This window comes from Saccopteryx leptura, chromosome 6, assembly GCF_036850995.1.
Source record: "Saccopteryx leptura isolate mSacLep1 chromosome 6, mSacLep1_pri_phased_curated, whole genome shotgun sequence".
Lineage (NCBI taxonomy): Eukaryota > Metazoa > Chordata > Mammalia > Chiroptera > Emballonuridae > Saccopteryx > Saccopteryx leptura.
Window position 1 is genome coordinate 180,014,990 of NC_089508.1, and position 18,550 is coordinate 180,033,539.

General features: G+C 47.8%; 1 non-coding gene across 1 annotated transcript; it reads right to left on the reverse strand.

The window, feature by feature from the left end:
• Positions 1 to 18,078: 18,078 nt before the first annotated feature.
• LOC136377853 (U6 spliceosomal RNA) lies at positions 18,079 to 18,181 on the reverse strand. Its single transcript, XR_010746473.1, has one exon. It is a non-coding gene; the product is annotated as a U6 spliceosomal RNA (small nuclear RNA).
• Between the last annotated feature and the right edge of the window lie 369 nt (positions 18,182 to 18,550).

Sequence of the window (18,550 nt, forward strand, 5' to 3'; positions counted from 1 at the left end):
GGCACCGAGGCAAGCAGTCTAGTCAGCCCATGCCTTTGTCTCTGCCTTTAGGGTCAAGCCCACATGGGAACTATTGGTACCCAGCTATTCATTGATCCCCACTCACAGGCAGCGCCCCTGACCGCCTTCCTGCTATAACAAAATACAGGCCCTAGGTCCTGGTTACTGCCTGTTTATTGGGAAGTCACTGCAAGCCTGATGCCTCGTGTCCAATCGTGGCTCAGACAGGCACCATCCAGCCAATGGCAGCTGCGCTGAAAAGAGCACAGCAGCAAGATCTAAAATGCAGAAGAGGACAGAACACTCCCAGACTCATTCCACATAGCCAGCCACGACCCTGGCACCGAAACCCGACGAGAACACTTCAAGGAAAGAAAATCGCAGGCTCAGATCCCGGCTGAACACGAATGTTGAGAATTCTCTACAAAGTACTGGCAAACCAAATTCCCTAGTACGTTCAAAGGATCCTACACCGTAATCAAGTGGGATTCAGTCCCGAGATGCAAGGACAGTTTAACACATGCAAAGTCAATGTGATACACGCCATCAACAAACGGAAGGATAAAGGTCACATGATCATTCTCAACAGATGCAGAAAAAAAGCACTGAATTCAACATCTGTTCATGATAAAAGCTCTCCACCCACTGGGTATGGACAGAATGTGCCTCCATGGAATGAAGGCCGGAGGTGACAAGCCCATTGCTAACCTCAGACTCAGTGGTAAGAAGCTGGAAGCTTTCCCTCCAATCAGAACAAGACAAGGAGTCTCACTTTCAGCACTCCCTTTCAACATAGTGCCGGAGGTCCTGGACAGAGCATTATGCAAGCAACAGGAATAAGAAGGGCGGAGGGGTTTTAATCTTGCTTGGAAAAAGACAGAGCATCAGGAGGGGGAGTGACAGCCTTCACTATCCAAGAACGTAACGAGAAGTAAGAACCATCTAATGTGAATGAACCCTGGTGACAACCGGAAATAAAAGCAGGTGAGCCACAGGAATGGGGGAATTTGAAAGAAGAAACAATCAAAGTAACAAAGATACAGTAACCTCAGGTTCCCAGATGCAATCTGTGTAGTTTACATCTGAGGACACACCAGAAGTTTCTATATGAGCTGTCTTCTTAGTATAAATATGGATGAAGGGCTTCTCAAGCTACAAAAAAAACAGAACAAAACACTGTGAATGGACTGAATGAACAGGAGGGACTCCCTCTGAAGAGATGGCCATTCTCTATAAACTTTTTATTAGGCTGGAAATAAAAATATAGACCTTCCTCATTCTGAGCATGACTATAACAAATGGCCAATCTGTGGACCATGAAGAGCAGGGATAGTAAATAAATTTAACTGTCTGTGGTGTCTCTGGTTGTTTGTGTGGTGGTGGTTGTCTTGAATACTGAGACGGGAAAGATTTTAAAGCCAAACTTGGGCTTGATGGGGAAATGTGTGACAATTGATTAGCAATGTCTGCCGTGGCTGAGGAATGAGACGGTGGCAGTGAAATTCTGACGTGGACACTGCTACTCAGAGTGTGGTCTGCAGGTGGGTGTGGGTCTACCAAACATTTGTTACCGTGATCAAACAAGTACAGAAATGGGAAGTAAGCTTGTAGCAACTTTTAAAGCAATTTGACATTGCTGGCTCATCCAAGTGTATAATTTCTGTTTTCATATTGATCAGTAATGGATCAAATCTAAAACTAAAACCTGGCCCTGGCTCAGTGGATAGAATGTTGACCCGGCATGCAGACGTCCTGGGTTTGATCCCTGGTCAGGGCACACATGAGAAGTAACCATCTGTTTCTCTTTCCCTCCCCCTCTCTCTTCTCTTCCCCTTCCTCTCCCACAGCCAGTGGCTTGATTGGTCTGACCATTGGCCCAGGGCTCTGAGGATAGCTTGGTTGGTCTGAGTGTTGGCCTCAGGAGCTGAGGATAGCTTGGTTGATTTGAGCATTGGTCCCAGATGGGGGTTGCTGGGTGTTACCTGGTCAGGCGCATGTGGGAGTCTGTCTCTCTATCTCTTCCTACTTAAGAAAACCCCCCAAAAACAAAAAAACCACCTGGCCCTTTCCCAGAGATGGTTTGAGAAGCATTGACCTAGAAGACTGTACTTGCCCCATTAGTTCCTGTTGAAGAATTTGAAGTGCCTTGGACCGCGGGAGCTCGTGAATGCAGCCCAAGTCCTGTGCACGGACTCATGATCTGAGCGTAGGTGTTTGCCAGCTTTTCTCTTCTCACTTGGCAGAAGAATTAAGATAATAATGACTCAGATTGCCAGGAATGACTTGCTGGCCTTCTCTACCCATTTTTACTTTCCATCTATTCCATAGAGGCTTTGCTACCATTGGTTTCTTCCAGTGGAGAGGCAGTGGGGCCAGCGAAGATGCTATGTTATTGAAGGTCCCGGAGGGAGATCAGAGAGCGAGCTGTCCAACAGCAGCTGTTGAATTGGCCTGGGTGGCCACGGGGCGGGGGGTGGGGGGGTCCTGCATTCACTCATCCATTCATTTACCTATTCGTGCATTCTTCCTCATTCATTCTGCTACCTAACACCTCTTGGTGGAATGTGAGCCGTGAGAGTTCCAGTGCCAGGTACCAGGGACATAACGGTGACCAAGATAGGCAAGTTCTTTCCTTCCATAGAACTGACAGTCTAAGAGGGGAGACAGACATCAAATCCATAATGTATGTAAGTCACGATAAAGATTCTGGTGGGTGCTCCGGCGGGGAAGCGTCGATTGCTTTGAGAACATTTAGCGGTCGTGCTACCTTAGCCAGGGCATCTTGGAAGGCCCGGAGGAAGTGAGGTGTCTGCCCATGGGCGGGGTCACGACAGATGACTGGAGAGAAAAGAACAAACAAGCCATGCTAATCACGAAGAGTTATATTTGAGGGAATGTTCTTTGACTGAACTAGTTTAAATGTTAATTTTATTACTTCAGAGGGCTCTTTGGAACTCCTTGTCATTATCAAACAATTAAACTGCAGTTCCTTATTAATTTTTATTGCCTTCCTAGGGTAATTAGTGGCACGTAATGTGAATTGCATCCATTAATGAATAGAGTTTTGAATGTGAGCGGGCAGAGCCTTTATTTGGCTTTCCAACAAGGCCCACAAGAGGAAGAGGGGCTGGCCCTGCCAAGAACAGAGGCCCCCACACACCTCCCCGAGTCTCGGGGTAACCCGACTGTTCCTGACGTCAAACATGCAGCCACCCAGCTTTCAATTAGGTACAATGGTTCTGGTTTCCTCCTTGAACCCAGACTTGGTAGTCAGAAAAGGGTCAGTTTTGTTGGAGCAAAGATTCTGAAACCAAAACCAGGATTTTGGGATTCCTAAAGTCCTGAAAGATGACTGTCCTTGAAGATTCGTCTTTTCGGTTTGTTGTTGAAAAGGCCGTTTACGAAGCACCTAGTATTTGCCTGGCTCTTCACCAGCCAACATGAGTGCATCGTAATTCATTTTCAACGCTGCCTCGTGAGATGACTGTTACTATTTCCATTTTATAGATAAGGGAAACTCATCTCAGACTTAAAAACATGAGATTGTACCTTAAGTGACAGATGTTGGCCCTAAGCCCGGGTCTGGCTGAGCCTAGAGCCTCAATTCTCAACCACCGAACGGTACTGCCTGTTGGTCAGGCCATATCTGTATTCAGATCCTCAGCCCGGTCACTCTGATTTATTTCAACTTTTTTCTTGTTTGTTGATTCTTTCACAAGATACAACACCAGTGTGGAGAAGTCCTTAGTGATGTCATATGATCCCTTCATCTTATAAATGAGGACACTGAGGACTATGGCAAGAGAAGGGACCCTCTGAACCCGTGAGGGAGAAGTGAATCTTGTCCCTGTATGGGGAGTGGAACTCTGGGCACCAGTGGTTCCCCCGGTTCCTGCTCTGTCAGCATCGTCCCCGCATCCTAGGGAGGCTTCTGGTAGGTGGTGCTCTGAGAAGCCAGGTAGGCCACCTTCCTCTGTATGGGGAAACCGTAGCCAACTCTGTCTTGTCCATTTGCAACCCAAATGTGACCAGCCTGGAAATACAAATGATGCTGGCCTGAGCCGCCACCTGCTTGGCTGACAGCATTTCCCCTCTATACGTTCCCTGGTGATTTCTGGGATGGCCAAGGCTTGACTCAAGTGCTCCCGGAGCCTGTCTGCTCTCTGCGCTGTCTGCACGGCCTCTCCGCTCCTCTCTTCTGCTCCCTCCTGGTAGAGTGCACCGCCTGGGAGCCGCCTGCTCAAGCCCCCCCGATGCCCATCCTGAGGACATGGTTAACTTTTCATGCCAGGGGGTCCCTATGGATGCTTCCAAAGCTTCCAGTTTCTCATGGGAGGAGCTTTGCTGGGTTATATGGTGGCCCAGCCTCACACCCTGTTGTCACTGCGCTCTTGTGAACAGGACTATGAGCCCCTGGCCATCGCCCCTTATCCAGAATATCACTAGGATGCTCATGAGTTGTGGTTCTATCTGTTTCTGGCCTTTACCTCCCCCCCCCCCCATAGAAGCTCACACCTATTCCAAGAATAGGCGAGAAGCAGAGGCCACCCATCTTCCCACCACCCTCTGCCTCCCTCTTTGACCCCGTCCCTCCATCTGCACTCCTCACTTCACCCTCAGTTACAGAACAAAGGTGCTCACCGAGTCAGTGAATGCGTGCTTCTGAGTACTTGCTGTGTGGCAGGCCTTCTGCTATGCGCTGAGTACACAGCTGTGACAGGCGTTGTTATTTTTCTCCTTTCTCATAGCACCACAATTTTTTTTTGGTATTTTTCCAAAGTGAGAAGTGGGGGTGGGGGGTGGGGTCCGGGAGTGGGGGGTGGGGGGTTGGCAGGTAGACAGACTCCCGCATGTGCTCGACTGGGATCCACCTGGCGTGCCCACCAGGGGGCGATGCTCTGTCCATCTAGGACGTTGCTCGGCTGCAAACAGAGCTGTTCTAGCACCTGAGGTGGAGGCCATGGAGCCATCCTCAGCACCCAGGCTAATTTTGCTTCAGTGGAGCCTTGGCTGCAGGAGGGGAAGAGAGATAGAGAGGAAGGAGAGGGGGGAAGGAGAGGGGGAAGGAGAGGGGGAAGGGTGGAGAAGCAGATGGGTGCTTCTCCTGTGTGCCCTAGCCGGGAATCGAACCTGGGACTTCCACACGCTGGGCCGACGCTCTACCACTGAGCCAACCAGCCAGGGACCACAATTTTTTGGGGGGAGGGGTGAGGGGAGAATTTGTTCAACTCCAGTGATGACTCAATCATGGTTCTAACAGATCAGGATAATATTCACCCACCTACCCCTCCCACCCAATCTGCGGCCACGTGACCTTGAGCTGGATAGGGTGTGAGCGGAAGGACGGCTGCCTCTGGGGCAGGTCCACTCTCCTGGTAGGAAGGGCAGACATGAAATGGTACCTGGTGGTACCGCGCCCTCTCCCGTTTTCCTGCCTTGAGTGGGGAGCTGAAGGCTGGAGCCTGAGAGCCTGGAGCAGTCACGCCGGGCAGGGGGAGCCAACACGAGGGTGGCAGAGCAGGGAAATCGGGGAGCCCAGGTCCTGGTGACTTGGCTGCAGTGTCAGACCAACCCGAGGCTGCCTTCCTCTGGCTGAGAAACAGTCAGTGTGCAGCGGTTTAAACCATCCTAACCTTTTTATCGGCCCTAACAGATATCAGCACGGGGAGCAGCAGGACACAGTTCCTGCCCCCACAGAGCTTCCGTGCAATCAGTGGGTGACAGAGGTGCTGGGAAGGGAACAGAGCGGAGTTGTCAACTCAGGCGATGCCTGGGTACCAGCGCAGCCGTCCCCTGGCTTATCAGAAGAGAGGAGCAGCATGCCCTGCCTGCTGTGTCTTTGCTCAGTATAATTAAAGTCCCTCTCTATTTGCTTTTACTTTTAACTTCTGATTTCTCAGAGTAAATACCAGCCAGGAAGAGCTGATCAAGGCAGCAGCTGCTCCGAGGAGCCCGGCTGTCTGCGGGCTATGGGAGATTGTGAGCTCATTTAGAGAACGCTCTGGATCGATAACGATTTCAGTTACACCAGAGGCAAAGTGTTTGAAGCCAGTGACTCTAGGAGGAGTGATGGTTACATTTGGAGTGCTCGGGCAAAGGGGAGAGGCTCTTGCCTTCTCTCTGCAGCACCGGGAGAAGTGATCTCTCTCTCTCTCTCTCTTTTTTTTTTTTTTTGGCTATGGGGGTGTTGGGTCAGCCAGTCCTGGGAATGATTGATTCACAGCTTGGGGTTTTTTTCCCCTGATAGGTGGCAAGTTCTGCCAAGATAGAGGCCATGGAGGGTGGTAGTTAAGAGCTCCAGGTCTGAGAATCCAGACCCTGCTTCTTCACACTTGACCTGGGGCAAGTTTACTCAGCCTGGCTGGGCCTCGATTTCTTTCCCTGGACTCTGCGGATAATCACCGGAGACAAGGCACCCGCAGGCCTTTCATAAATCTTCTGAGAAGTGTGATCACCGAGGGCTGGGATGTGAGGAAGTGACTTGGTGGCATGCTTAGAAATGAAAACGTCCTAAACAGTTCGGTGTCACACAAGTATAGGTACAGAGGTTAAAAAAAAAAAAAAGAACAAAAGAAAATGAATATACAAAACAAAACCTGAACTGTGTTGGACCAGGGGCGCCTGGGGGCTTCCCCAGAGGTGGGGGGAAGAGCTGTGTCTTCCTAATTCTTTGTCCACTGTACTGCCAGGACCCTGCCCTGTGAGAAGTACCCCAGTTAGAAAATAGCTAAGATACACCCCCAAACGTGGCAGCCACACTTTGTATTTTTCATGGTAGTCAAAGTTTTTGTATTTCTTTTTTAATGGGAGAAATAGGCACCTTAATGCTGCTGTGGATGTGTACCTTACTAAAATATTTCAGGACAATTTGTCAATATGAATCAGGAGCCCCAAAAGTGTTTATGTCCTTTGATGTGGTAATTCCATTTTAGAAATTGATTCCAAGAGAATAGAAAGATGGTTATGGGAAAATTTAGTTAACATGCACTTTACACAGTGTTGTAAAAACAGAGGGGATCTATCCAATAATTTCTCAAGTTCCTGGTGCATCTGGAGAGTAGAATACCATGTTGCCATTTAAAACATGTAGAACAGGCCCTGGTTGGGTTGTTCCGTAGATAGAGCGTTGTCCTCGTGTACTGAGGTTGTGGGTTCCAACCCCAGTCAGGACACATACAAGAAGCAACCAATAAGTGCACAACTGAATGGAACAACTAAGTGGAATAGTGAGTTGGTACTTCTCTCTCTCATCTCCCCCCCCCCCCCAATTTCCTCTCACTCTCAAATCAATGGAAACATAAAAATAAAACAGGGCCTCTTCTATAAAAAATGTAGAACAGGCATGTTTTTCCTCCCGGGAATCTGCCTACACCTTTCTTCCCTCTCAGGCGTGCATCTCCTAAACTAGGGGTCGGGAACCTATGGCTTGCGAGCCAGATGTGGCTCTTTTGATGGCTGCATCTGGCTCGCAGACAAATCTTTAATAAAATAAAATAATAACGTTAAAAATATAAAACATTCTCATGTATTACAATGCATTCATTTCCTACCGCTCATGTTCATGGTTGCGGGTGGCTGGAGCCAACTACAGCTATCCTCCGGGACAACACCAAATTTTGATTGGATAATGCATAATGTACACGGGCCGTTGTATGGCTCTCACAGAATTACATTTTAAAATATGTGGTGTTCATGGCTCTCTCAGCCAAAAAGTTTCCCGACCCCTGGGCTAAACTCTGAGGGTCCCCATGAGACTTGCAACCAGCGGAGCAATGGGCAGTGGCCTCTCGTCCCTGGGCTGACCCCCTGATCCCCCCTCCAAGGCCTTCTTTTCTCTGATTTTCCAGGGAGCCAAAGCAGCCCCATCTAGGCTCTCTCCTATTGCTTCTTCTATCCTAAACCCGTCCTTGTTCCGCTGTCCCCAGCTTAAAAAAAAAAGAACAATATTTCCCCCTCTCCTTCCTCTCTGTCTCTCTCTTCCCCTCCCGCAGCGAGGCTCCATTGGAGCAAAGATGGCCCTGGCGCTGGGGATGGCTCCTTGGCCTCTGCCCCAGGCGCTAGAGTGGCTCTGGTCGCAACAGAGCGACGCCCCGGAGGGGCAGAGCATCGCCCCCTGGTGGGCAGAGCATCGCCCCCTGGTGGGCGTGCCGGGTGGATCCTGGTCGGGCGCATGCGGGAGTCTGTCTGACTGTCTCTCCCGGTTTCCAGCTTCAGAAAAATACAAAAAAAAAAAAAAAATAAAAAAGAACAATATTGAAAACCAAAACAGAGAGAGGTTCAGGGTGGATGCTGGATGCAGACGTGAGGTATGAAGACTCTGTGGATTGAGACTCTTGGCGTTGAAACCTGCTTCTAACACTTCCAGCTGTGTGACATGGGGCACGTTACGTAAGTTCTCTGCATGTAGGGTTTTTCATCAGAAACCGGGAGTTATAAATAAAAACTATCTTGTGGGGTTGACATAAATAAGACAATGCTTGCAAAACTCTTGGGACAGTGACAAGCACATGGGAAGTACCTTATTTATTTTAAGAGGAAAAACTATGAGGACATGTTTTAAAGAAAATAACAAGGAAGGAAAAAGGGGAAAAATGTATCTCTGTGTGGAAAAAAGGGAGAGATAGAATTTATTAATTTCTTCAGCACGTATTTATGGAGGCCCTCCCGTATGCCAGGCCCTGTAATACAGTTCAGAGAGGAAGTCCTTATAAGAACTGTCAGGGGTAGGGGGGCGATTTTGGAAAATGCAAATGGGGACCCATCTATCCCCAGAAATCTGGGTTCTGACTCTTCCGCAAGCCTTGGAAGACCGCAATGGCTGGAGACGGACGAGGACTCACTCTAACTGTTCTTTCCTGGTGTTTTGTAGTTTCTGCACTCAGTAAGGATATTCTTTGGCAATTAGAAAAAAGTAACCTTGTTATCTGTATCAATATCCAGCAGCTATGCCTCTCCAGCTGGCCTTCCCTCACACCCAGCGCAGTTCTCATTTCTTCCTCAACAACAGAAACACTTCACCCAGACTCCCGATCAGGAAATGCCTCCGGGGACGGGCGGTGGGCTGCGGTTCTCAGCTGCAGTAACACAAAGGGAAGGCGGACAATTTATTTCTCGTCCAAATCATCTACTTTTGTCTGACTGTGCTCCAGAGGGGCCTCTGCGGTACAAAAGGGGGGCCTTTGGAGAGCGAATTTCATTTGCTTTCTTTTTCCTGCAGATTCTCCTGACCTTGAGATTTATCCAGCGGGCTCTAGTAATTGGTGCAGTTTCCACAGTCATTTGTATGGAGGCTGTGTAATGCGGAGGTGAGGGGAGAAATCTCTATGGTCATCCTGTATTTGTATCCGGTGAATTTATATTGTATGGGTTTTGGTTAAATTGATTTTTGTGAAACACACTGGAGTGTTTGCAAATACGAAAGTTCTTGTAGGGGCTGGTTGTTTGTTTGCATTCACAAGAAGAGTAAAAATAAGAAGAAAAGCATTTGCTCTCTCTGCTGACAAACTTCATCGCCCCCAGGAGTGTGGTAGGGAAGGAAATGAAGGGCTCCTAACAGGAGAGAAAATTAGAGGCGGGGAGATCAAAGCTCAGGGGGAGAAGCTGCCAGCGAGGGTTCATCTGCTCCAGGAATCATTCTCGCAGGTGTGGGTTGCAAGTTTTTAAGTACTGGGTAGGTCTCACCAAGAAACGGTTTAAAATAAACACAACGGCTATGATTAAAGGCTTTAAAATTCCTCAGCTTTCTTATGAGTGGGCTCTGTGGTCCTGCCCTGAGTTCATTCTGGCCTGATCTCTGTAATTATATAGATACACAGAAGGATACCTGCCAACTGGGTTATATAATAACCATGTTTTTTATGGTTTGAGAAACATATCTTTCCTAACCCCAAACCAAACCAAACTAAACCAAACCAAACCAGAATACCTAACTTCTTGTATCAGTTGGTTCTGATGCTTGCCTGAAATACTTTCAGTGTGGTCCTTTTGGTAAAGGTAGGTATAGTCAGTATGTAGCATGCATAGTATCCCTTCTTACTTCTGAGCCCATGGCAGACATCACTAATCAATTACAGAACTCTCTACTCCTGAGGACAGATGGCAGCCTAAATATTCACACTGATTGTCGGGGCAGGACCCTCTTTTGGGGTTGATCTTAAGCATAGATTTGGTAGTTCCTGTAACTAGCAGAAATTGTGAGACCTTTCCTACTCCACAATGCTTTTCCCATTAAACAACCTGGATGCCTGAAGTTCTTACCATGATGGCCACCCCTTCAGGATAAAGCACAGTTGGCAAAGACAAAGCATCTACACTGCTGTTTTTACTGCAGTTCCACCCTGTTTTATCCTTGACAGTCACCAGTTGTAAGTCACAACACTCATGGTGATCTCAGGGGTGACCTTAGAATCTTTCTCAGTGGACTTCTTGTAGCTTCTACCGATTGATGAAATTTGGAAGGAACAGTAAAGGCATTTGCCATCCCTGGGTTTCTGAGAGTGAGGAAGCACTTGCCATCGAGGGCTGTTTGTGAATTGTTTCATCAGGTAGTGTCAGCAGAGAATGGAATGGTATGTAAGACCCTTTAGAGTCTGGCCTCAGTTTCTATTTCTAATCAATAGTTTGTGTGTGCTCAGACAAACCTTCCCACTTGCTTCCAGATATCTTATCTTTTTTCTTTATTTGGTGGTGGTGGTGGGGTCCCTTGCTTCACTGTTTCCCGTACCTTCCATCCTGAACATCCAATCCTACCATTGTTTCAGGTTTAGTTCATGGTTCATTTCTTTTTGCTAAGTTTTTTCTTTTTTTAAATACTAGCAGTGATTTCTCCCTCCCTCCCTCCCTCCCTCCCTGTCTCCCTTTAAAGATTTTATTTATTGATTTTTAGAGAGAAGAGAGAGAGAGAGACAGAGGTGAGGGGGGAAGAGCAGGAAGTATCAACTCCTGCTTCTTGTATGTGCCTTGACTAGGCAAGCCCAGGGTTTAGAACGCAAGACTTCAGTATTCCAGGCTGATGCTCTATCCACTGAGCCACCACAGGTCAGGCTGTTACCTAAGTCTTAAGGTGGTTTAGTATTCTCTGAGATTGTGTGCAAAATTTTGTGCATACATGGATTTTCTGGAGAAAGGGTCTGTACTGTTCGTTAGAATATCAATGAGACACATGACCCCAAAGTGCTTAAAACCACTGCTGCAGAGATGGGGACAGGATGGGGTGGATGAGATGATTCCCCATGGGTAGCCCTTGGCAAGTATTTCAAACAGATCTAATAGAAGTGAGTGGAAGACAGCTGACCAGAAGACGGATCACACTGCTTTTGTGAAATCAAAAGACAGGTGAACCTCAAGGACTCAAAGAGGAGTGGCCAGCTAGTTAACCAGATTGCACACAGTAAACTCTGATTCCATTCTTGCATGTCCACGTGTGTTCATTTTTATATTTTCTAATCAACATTGTTTTTCAGGTCTTTTACATTTTTATAGTCCTTCCCACACTTATAGACCTTAATTAGTATGCCCAAAGGCATTGATGGAGAGAATAGCTTTGCCTAACACTTATGGTCTGCCTTACTAAAAAGAAGAAAAAAAAAAAAGACTGGTAAGTATCCCATTGTGTGAATGCATTACAATTTAGTTAATTACACCCAATGAATAAACTATAAGTTGTTTGCATCGTTTTTTCTTTTACAAGCAAAGCTTCCTGTACTGGGGTCCCCATGTCTGGGGGGCACACTGGGACCACCTGTGGAGTTTTTCTATTCCCAGGTGTGGACCTCACTACTAGAGGTGCTGAGTTTTTGTTTGTTTGTTTGAGTGCTATGCAGGCATGTTTTTTAAAAACCCACAGACATGCTCACTCACAGCCAGGGTCGGGCACCACTGTTCCATCCGCACCTTTGACCACTGTGTAGGCAGGACATTCTCTTGAGATCGGGTGCTAACTCATCATTATCTTCGTAAAAAAAAAAAAAAAAGATGTTGAAATGATTCTCCCACGAGTCAAGACGGGCCGCGTTGTTCCAGCGTGGGCGGTGGCAGAACTGCCTGCCGACGCCTCTGCTCTAGAACCCGCACGCGCACGCGCACGCGCACACCCTTCCCCGGCACCGGGGCTTGTCCTTTCATCGGCAGAGAGGCAGGGAGGCGGAGGAGGATCCGAGAGCATGAGAAAGACAAGCATCATGGAGGAGATCAGCACGGTGGTTCATTCTTTATCCTTAACTGAGTTTCTGCATTTCGTTGTTTTTCATGATTTAAATTCTCTCATTGAAGAAATAAATATTCAGTGTAGAAGCATTAGGACAGATTAATAAGGGAAAAGAAAAATACGTGGCTCTTTTCTATTTAATGAAGAGTAATCAGAATCAAATCTGATCATCTTTAACCAACAGTGCAAATGTTGCATTCTGGGTTGGGAAAAGAGGGATGAGGAGCAGCCCAGGCAGGTATTTCAAAAGGTAAATGCAGATATCTTTTTAAGGGGGGGATGTGTGCACACATGTATGCTTGAGGCCTTAATCTCAGTCTTCTTCTTAGACCTTACTCTGTTAATAGCTTTTGCCCTTAGCATTGGTTACTTTCTAGTCGATAGCATGAGCAGATTCCCGAGTTTCCTTGATGGAGTGGACACGGGAGAGGTCAGTGTTGAGGGAGGGAGAAAACTTGGGACTGTGGCTTCGGCCTGGGGAGCAAAGGCCTCCCGCTGGAGGTGACATCATTAGGGATGGGCGTGGAGTGGGAAGAGGGCTTGAAGACCAGACTGGCGTGTTTTGATCATTTTGCCAAGTAATTATCTAAGCCTCAGTTTCCAAATCTGTAAATGGGGGCGATGATAAGATACTACCTCTCCTATGACGAGGAGCATAGGATAGAAATAACAGACAGAAGGCACTTGGGTAACGCCAGGCCAGGGGAATGTGCACAATGTGAATTGAAGTGCAAATGCCTTTAGAAGACTCTTTCCTATGGCTGTAACTAACATAACGTGGTAAGTGCGAATTTGTCTTATCGACAGTTTGAGCCGGAAAGGAAGGGGAGAAAAAAAGATCATACAGCATACTCTTTTGCAAAAATTGTCTGCGAAAAGCGAAGACTTTAAAAAGTTGACAAGAGATGGCTTCCCCCCTCCCACCATTCATACTTCCTACCCCAAACACGATTCACTTTTGAGATCCTCCCACAATTACAAGAGAAAAAGACTGAAGGCTATTTTATTTTTACTAATCGAATGGAACAATTGGCCTTTGGAAATCCCAATAAACATGCAACACGTTAAGGACTTCAAATCCCATTTTATTTATTTTCTCTGGGTCACTGCACTTGAAATGAGTAGGAGCCAGATAACTAGGTGTCCGCGGGAAGAACAATAGAGATGCCTAGCCTTTTGTTTGTTGAAATAATAGCACATCAAGGGCCTTATCCTTTACTTGGGGACAAAACACAAAAGAATAATTTCAATTTCCAGTTGAACAAAGGGAAAGGAGACCTACACCCCCACCACAGTTTATTTTCTGTCTCCGCGGTATTGTTCATGGCAGAGCTTGTGCCGTGCTGCAGGACCTGGGATCCCTGGTTGGCGGGAAGGGAAGGTCTCAGAGTCCTCCATCCCAGCCGGGGGAGGGACGGAGAGATCCTGGGCGCAGACGCAGGAAGAAGGAAGTGAAAGTGGGAGCGTGAGGAGGTTCCTATCTGGTTGCCTCTGTTTTCTCAATGATTTGGAGAAGCAAAGTCCAGGCTGAAAACGGGGACAGGGATTTGAGGTTTGCAGTGAGGAAAAGGCAGGCGAGAATCATCCGGGGGGGGGTTGGGAGAGTGCATGGCCCAGGGATGGGAGCCGCTCACGGTTCACGATCCTGACTTGACAGCAACCCAGTTGGGGTGGCTATGTTTTTCTTTGTGCCTTTAAGCTGTCAGGGTGCAGGTGCAGAACAGGTAGAGACTTGGTCTTAACTGAGAAATGTGTGGTTTAGCCAAGTGAGTATGACAAAGTGAGAGGAGGCCAGGAGGTTGGGCAAGAGGGAGCAACAACAACAATGGGCCAGGGAATGGGTGCCTCTCTGGTCACTGTCTCCTACCTTCTCCCCTGGTTGCAAGTTTCATGAGGACCCTTAGAATATATGAGGTGCACACCTGCGGAGGAAGGATAGGTGGAAGGGAAAGGCGCAGGTGTTGCTCCTAGGAGGGCGTGCAAATATATATTTACCTTATTGTGTTGACATGGTTTCAAGTGTCCCACTTAATATAACACCTCTACACACTACATCCTGCCCACATGCCCCATGCAAAGTCTCTTTGCACCCCCATTACCGGCTCTCCCTCACCCCTTAAACCTACCTCCACCTCCCCTTTCCCTTTCCCTCTGGCTATTGCTACCCTGTTGTCTCTGTTATAAATATATCATATAATTTCACTAACCCCCTCACCTTCTCTGATCCCATTCCCTCTTCCCCCTTCCCTTTGACAGCTGTCCCTCTGTTCCCTGTGACCCTACCTCTGTTTCTATTTTGTTCCTCAGTTTATCATGTTCATTAGATTTCACACATTAGTGAGATCATATGGTATTTGTCTTTCTCTGCCTGGCTTATTTCACTTAGCAAAATAATCTCCAGTCCATCCATGCCATCGCAAAAGGTAAGATTTCCTTTTTTTTTCCCCCCATGGCCACGTAGTATTCCATTGTGTGTATGTACCACAGCTTTTTTATCCACTTGTCCACTGATGATTATTTAGGCTGTTTCCAGATCTTGGCTATTACAAACAGTGGTGCAATGAACATGGGGGTGCATATCTTCTTTTGAATTAGTGTTTTGGGATTCTTAGGATACATTTCTAGAAGTGGGACAGCTGGGTCATAAGGCTGTTCCATTTTTAATTTTTTTGAGGAAACTCCATACTGTTTTCCATAGTGGCTGCACCAGTCTGCATTCCCACCAGCAGTGCAGGAGGGTTCCCTTTTCTCCACATCCTCACCAGCACTTATTGTGTGTTGATTTGTTAATGTGCGCCATTTTGACAGTTGTGAGGTGGTATCTCATTCTGATTTTAATTTGCATTGCTCTGATGATTAGTGACACAGAATTTTTTCAAATGCCTATTGGCCATCTGTATGTCCTCTTTGGAGAAGTGTCTCTTTAAGACCTTTGCCCATTTTTTAATTGGATTGTTTGTCTTTCTGGTGTTGAGTTTCATAAGTTCTTTATAAATTTTGGTCATTAACTCCTTATCAGACGTATTGGCAAATATGTTCTCCCATAGAGTGGACTGTCTTTTTATTTTGTTAATGATGTCTTTTGCTGTGCAAAAGCTTTTTGGTTTGATGTAGTTCCATTTGTTTATTTTGTCCTTTATTTAACTTGTCTTCAGAGATATATTGGTAAAAATACTGCCCTGAGAGATGTCTGAGAGTCTACTGACTGTTTTCTTCTAGGACTTTTTATGGTTTCGCAACTTACATTTAAGTCTTTTGAGTTTATTTTTGTGAATGGTGTAAGTTGGTGGTCTAGTTTCATTTCTTTTGCATGTACCTGTGCAATTTTCCCAACGATATTTATTACATAGACTGTCTTTGCCCCATTGTGTATTCTTGCCTCCTTTGTCAAATATTAATTGACCGTAAAGGCATAAAAAAAGCTTCTCTTGCAGCTGCCTGGTCTTCCCTCAGACTCTTCTGCAGAAAGACTATAGAGCGGGCTCAGACTGGCCTCCCCTCAAATCCCTTCTCATGTAGCAAGCCTGGTGGGTCAGGGCAAATGAAGTTAGTGGGACCCCTTACTTGGGTTTCACTTGGTCAGGAGCTTGGTCCGGGGAAAGTGGCCTCAACTCCAGAGCCTAATCCATCAGCCACTGCTGGATACTCTAGTTCAGGGGTCTCAAACTCAACTCAGCATGTGGGCCGCAGAGCAAGATCACAGCCGTTCGGCGGGCCGCACTAGGTCTACAAAAGGCAACTGTTACGCAACACTTTTCTCACTGCAGTTGAAAACAAAAAAAAAAATCAGTACAACAAGCACAATCGTACATGCAGTTTACTCAGTGTCACAAAACGACCAGAAACTGTAGTTCGCATCACAACTGCTGTTAACTAAGCTAATATCTAGCTAGGATGCTAGAGAAATGAAAAATACAAGTAGGCCCCTAGGCTTACTTAATTTTATCCAAAATATTTTGAACTTCGTGGATTAGTCTGCGGGCTGCACAAAATTGTTTGGCGGGCCGCATGCGGCCCGCGGGCTGCGAGTTTGAGACCCCTGCTCTAGTTCTATCTGTCCCCAGAGAGCTGAGCAGCAGGTTCCGGTTGGGAGGGGCTGCCAGTCTCCTCTGCAGAAGTTCTTCCAGCTGGGGAGCCCCTGGTCCCAGGGAGGCAGACTGAGAGTCTCTCACTGGGGCTGACTGTGGAATCGAAGCCCTCTACTGGTCCCAACAACAGGTTCCAAGGAACCCAGACTTTGTGCTCTAAGCCTCTTTCCTTCTCCACTGTGGAACGTAGCCCAGCAGGGCAGGATATCTGGAACTCGGGCCAGCTGACTGTGAAGATCTACCTCATCCAATGTGTGTGAGCTGCTGGGCAGGCGCCGGCCGCAGAAAGCGGCCTCTGGCTCAGCTGGGTTTCGTGCCTGACGAGCACTCCCTTTGGATATGCTGCTAGAAAGGGAAGCTGGTTTCTTCTCTGACGTTGTGTGTAGCTGGCCACTGGATGTGTTGGTTCTGGGCCTCTTGGGGGACCTTAGTGTAGACCAGTGTAAGACACTGCCTGCGACTGGCCCTCAGCAACCTGTTTGGAGCTGTAAGCCATTCAGAGTTTGTGGCTGCCTCTGCTGGGCTCAGGCGCACATGGAAATACCGAGTCGCACACCTAGGCAGGCTTTTACCAGCACTGACCCTAGGGGCAAGCCAGCAAAGGCCGAGGTTCCCTGAGACCCACCTCCTGCTTCCTCGGTCTGCTGGCTGCTTGTTGGGCGTGGTGCCTGAAAATACCGCTGGTAGATTCCCAAGGCTGGGGCTCATTAGGCATCTGAAAAGGTCGTGTGTGTGTGTGTGTGTGTGTGTGTGTGTGTGTCTCCCCCCCCCAGGGCCCCAGGTGTCCTGACTTTTCACAGACTCCAGTAGGGGGTGTGAAACTCAGAGATAAAGTCTGCCCACAGGCGCGGACATTTTCTCCTGAATCTCCCATGAGGCAGACGCACCAGTCATATTCTCAGAAAGTGGGGGGAAGCTCTGGCCCCAACACCAGACAGCTGAGGCGTGGAGGGGACTGCAGTATGCGGTGTTGGAGGATGAGGCAGCACAGGGGTTCTGGTGGCTGTCCTCTACTGTGTCTGTCCCCGGGCCACCGACGTCACACTCTTCTCATGGGACGTAGTCCTCTGGGCCCTCCCTCTGCAGGAGCCTGGGTAAGTGGCTGTGAGGGCCACTGTGCTGACCCTTTATGATGGTGCCTGCGTCTCTGAGAACTTCTGTCTCTTTCTCAAAGACGGAAACCTTGCCTTTGCTCATCGCCAGATGCTGTGTGGGTGCCTCTTCCAGGCTCTGGGGCTCCAGGTTGGGGTGCCGGGCCTGCGGCTGAGGACCCTCCCCTCTCAACGCAGACCTCCCTGCAGCTGACATGTCCCTGGGGACCCTCGCCGTCATCTGCCATCGGAAGCAGCCCTTTCCGCGTCTCCGCCCTTCCTACCAGTCTCCACATGGCTTCTTCTGTACCTCTGGTTATAGATGCCTCTTCTATAAACTCAGGTTTAGTCCTGAGTTGTTTTTTCAGGATGACTGCTCTTTAGTTACAGCTCCAGTTTGGCCCTGGGAGGAGGCGAGTGGAATGTCATCTGCCTACCCTGTCGCCATGTTGGATCTCCCTATATTTATTTTTTATTTTTATTGACTTTAAAGAGAGATAGAGAGAAAGGTGTGTGGGGGGGAGGAGTGGGAAGCACCAATTCACAGTTGCTTCTCGTATGTGCCTTGACCGGGCAAGCCTGGGGCATTGAACTGGCAACCTCAGCATTCCAGGTTGACATTTTACCCACTGTGTCACCGCAGGTCAGGCTCCATATTTTTTCTATATAAAGGAAGAGGTATAAATCATTACAGAGAAATATGGAACGCTGCACTAATTTGCATGTCATCCTGTATAGGGGCATGCTAATCTTCTCTGTGTCTTCGATTTTAGTGTTTGTATTGCTGCCATGAGCATGGGGCTTGATGAGTTTTAACCTCACACAGTTGTGAAGACTATAAAATAATGCATGAGAAGGGCTTAGGTTGCACCCCCCCCAGAAGGCAGGGGGCGCTCAGGAGTGGTACTTTGTTAATGACTGTTATTAAATTTCACTTCCTGCTACAGAAGGATAGGTTTTATCCCATGAGTTGCTGGGAAGCTTCAGCTCCCACTTGGACAGACCCCCTTTCCAAGTAGCCTGCCTGGGACTTGCCCCCTCCAGAAACACCCCATGCGAGCTTTTACAATTTCCCATGGTCTCACCATCACTGCCTTTGAGGACTTCCTAAATCTTCTCTTCAGAAAGTTTAATACCTTGCAAGAGCCTCAGCCTATTTTAATTGA